Raw genomic sequence first — 3,587 nt, 5'->3', positions numbered from 1 at the left:
GCAGCCGTGGCTGCAGTGACCACGCGATGGTGGAGCTCAGTAGCCTGAGAGAAAGGAGCGAGGCAAAGAGCAGGATCACAGCCCTGGACTTTGGGAGAGCAGATTTTGCTCATCAGGGATCTGCTTGGAAGAGCCCCCCAGGACAGGGCCCTGGCGAGAAGAGGGGCCCATGAGAGTGGATTCATTTTGAGGGCTCACCTCCTCCAACACCAGAACAGCCACCCAGATAGGTGGAAGCCAAGCAAAGGTGGCAGGAGGCCTGTGTGGATGAACACAGAGCTCCTGGCTGGACTTGGATAAAAAAAATTAATCACACAAGAGGTGAAAGAAGGGAGAGGTGACCCGGGAGGAAGACAGCGATGCTGTCTGAATGGGCAGGGATGGGGCTGGGAAAGCCAAAGCCCACCCGGAGCCGAATCTGTGGAGGCACAAGAAGGCTTCTAGAGGTGGATCAGTAGGAGGAAGACTGGGGAGAGCGTGAGCCAGCTACTGACCAGGGCAGGGCCAAGGCACCCCACGCCACCTTCACCTCAGTCATCACTGGCGAGCTCTGTGTCCAGCGATCCCCAGCCCCCGAGATGAGGAAAGTCTGCAGGAAGGGAGATGTCCCTGCGGGGAGGAGCAGCAGCTCAGGGAGCGCCTGCACCGCCCGGACAGGCACAGGGCCCTGGGAGCCGGCGGGACGCCCTCATGAGTGCTGAGGGAGCTGGACAATGTCCCGGCGAGGCTGCTGCTGGTTATCTCGGAGGGATCAGGGGACCAAGGGGGGTCCCAAGAATGAGGAGAAAGCAAATGTCACCCCTGCCTTTGGAGCCAGGGACCCATGGGTCGGTCAGCCTCACCTCAGTCCCTGGGAAGGTGATGGAGAAAATAATCCTGGAGACCCAGGAAGGACAGAGGGTGGCTGGGAGCAGCCAGCAGATTTACAAAGGAAAAATTACGTGTAACCACCCCGGCAGCCTTTGGTGACGTAACGGCCAGCTCTGAGGCCGAGGGAGAGCCATGGGTGATGGCTATGGCTTTGGACGCTGCCTCCCACCCCACCCTCGCAGGCAAGCAGACGAAGGACAGGCAATGCTAGGGGACGGGTCGATACCGGGCGTCAGGCTGCTGAGCTCCTTCACCGGTGCCTGAGGTGCCAGGGCAGCGCCTGCCCCCAGCAAGGCTGCAGAGCCGGGGGTGATGCCCCGGAGGGTTGTGCTGCCCTTGGGAGGGACTCGCCAGGCCGGAGGAGGGGCAGGCAGGGACCTCCCCACGCTCCCGCAGGGAAAGGCAAAGTCCTGCTGTGGGGGGGAATAACCCTGCAACCGCACAGCCTGGGGCCGGCGGCGGGAGAGCGGCTCCGCAGAGACAGACCTGGGGGTCACTGTGGGCACTGAGTTTTGTAAACTGACCCAGGGGACTCTAAGTGGGGTCTCCCCTTTTCTCAGTTTCTCCGTTTCCTGAACTGACTGTTCTTTATTCCAAGCTTTTACCTTTCTCCACCCTCAGAATTTTCATGGTGGGAAAAAAAACTAACGGCTTTTAAGATACATGATGAACGCCTGCACATGGCCCCTGGTTACGCTGTGCATCTCTGCTGCACAATGTGATGGGCGCTAGAAATTCACCTCTGCTCAGCGGTGATACAAAAAACATGGAATAAACCATCCATTAAATATTGCTTCTATCCCTGGAAAGTCCTGGAGCCCTCTGGATTTCTGGAGGGCACTGGGGAATAACTTCCTGATCTGGGTGTGTGTGTGCTGGCTGGGCCACCCAGGGGTGACGCACAGCTGGGTCATGAACAAGGAGGAACCTGTGAGCTGGGGATGCGATAATGTACGCCAGCCGTGTCCGTAGTGGCCATGAAAGAGTGGAGTTCATGATCCTGAGGGGAGGAGAGCAGCAGAGCACAGACCCTGGGCCTCAGAAGAGCGGATTCCGGCTAATTCGGGGCACCAGTAAGGGGGATCCTGCCGGAGACAGCTCTGAAGGACAAAGGTGCTTAGGAAAGGTGGTAGTTTTTTCGGGACAGCATCCTCTGGTGGCCAGAAGGTGGGGAGATGGACAGACGTACCAGGAGATCAGCTGGCTGGGAGGGAGCTCACAGGGAGCTCCACTGCAGAAAGGAGCGGGTGGGGTGGGAGGGTCGCTCTGCCCAGAGGTGGGGCTCTGGGAGGAAAACCACCAGAAATGGAGGACGATCAAGTCGGGGATCTCCTGAGAAACACGACCCATGTGAGCCCATGGGACCCTGAGGGGCAGCACCCAAGGGTGTCGAGGGTCATCTCTGTCATCTCCAGAAGGTGATGGGGAGGGAGGGGGTTGTCCCTGATGGGTGAGGAAAGGCAAATGTTGCATCTGTTGTTAAAAAAGACCATTCAGGGACCGAGAGGCCCGGCAGCCCCACCTGGAGCAGGCTTCTGGAGGCGCGAACGAGAAGAAGGTGACTGGGGGGATCGCTTGCATCTGTCTGACTGCTCAGAGACAGTTCAGCTTGCTAACCCCGCAGAAAACCAGCGAGTCTCCCTCCCCATCCGACTGACGTGCCCACACAGTGCCGCACGGCATGGGCACCGGGAGCACTCCTGACAGCAGCAGAACGCCCGCCACGCTTCAGGCTGTCGGATTAACCACAGGCTGTTCCCTGCCAGCTCCAGCAAAGGGGCACAGAGCAAGCTACACCAGCAACCTGGGCCTGAAAAACTCGTGTATTTGTTCTCGCGGGGTTGGTGTCAGCTGGTTCGGCACGCTCCCTGACCCAGCCTGCGGCCGGGCGCAGAGAAGCAGCAGCGTGCGCAGCAAGTGCCGAGGAAACGGGGGGAAGAAAGGAGCCAAGGGAGCCACCATCTCTGCTGGCAGCCTGGCCCTACAGCAGCCTAAGCCAGCAATGAAGCTGCGCCCGCAGAGAGTGGCTGATCACAGGAGGAGGGTGCGGGGGTTCCTGGGGAAGCCCAGGGCTGGCAGGAAGCCTGGCACTACTTCCACATTTCCTCAAACCACAGATTCCCAGGGAATGCAGCATCTGCTACAGAAGCGTTGCGCACTTCTCTGCTTGTACTCTTCCCTCAGCGTCTGCTGCTGGCCACCACTAGGGCCAAACGGGGTGAGACAGGCTGTCAGTCCGATCAGCTCTGCCATTTTTACCTTCCCAGCAACCACAGCAGAAACAGGGAAAAAAATATCCCATCCGTTACCGGAGAGAGGCATGTGGCCAGTACGGGTCACACAAATGTCCTCAACTCACAGAATTCCAGACCGCTTGAGGCTGGAATCCTGCATGGCAATCTGGCATGCGAGGTCTGGGGAAGCTGAGCCCACTACAACCAAGCAGGTTTTAATTATGGCTAAGTACAAATGTACGAAGGTCCATCCGGGAAAGAGGAGAATCCCTCCTGGAAAGCAGTGCACAAGCAGTGCTACAACAGCGAGGACAAGAAGCCAGGGCAGCTGCAGGAGGGACGCGAAGGGACAGGAGGCACAAGAGGAAAAGGAGCCCTGCTGCGAAGCAGGACACCGCCTGTGGCTCAGGAGTGTGGCAGTACCTGGCACGGCCAGGGCCCGGCCTCTGCCCACCCAACAACGAGCGCGGGGCGCTCCTCTTG

General features: G+C 59.1%; 1 protein-coding gene across 1 annotated transcript in view; it reads right to left on the bottom strand.

Moving 5' to 3' along the window:
* Window positions 1-3,587, bottom strand: part of AGBL5 (ATP/GTP binding protein like 5) — a 17,080-nt gene that overhangs the window by 8,453 nt on the left and 5,040 nt on the right. The window lies entirely within an intron of this gene.

The sequence above is a fragment of the Egretta garzetta genome, unplaced genomic scaffold (assembly GCF_000687185.1).
Source record: "Egretta garzetta isolate BGI_Z169 unplaced genomic scaffold, ASM68718v1 scaffold1149, whole genome shotgun sequence".
NCBI lineage: Eukaryota > Metazoa > Chordata > Aves > Pelecaniformes > Ardeidae > Egretta > Egretta garzetta.
Note: the sequence above shows the minus strand (reverse complement) of the source record. Positions and strands in the feature narration are given on the sequence as shown.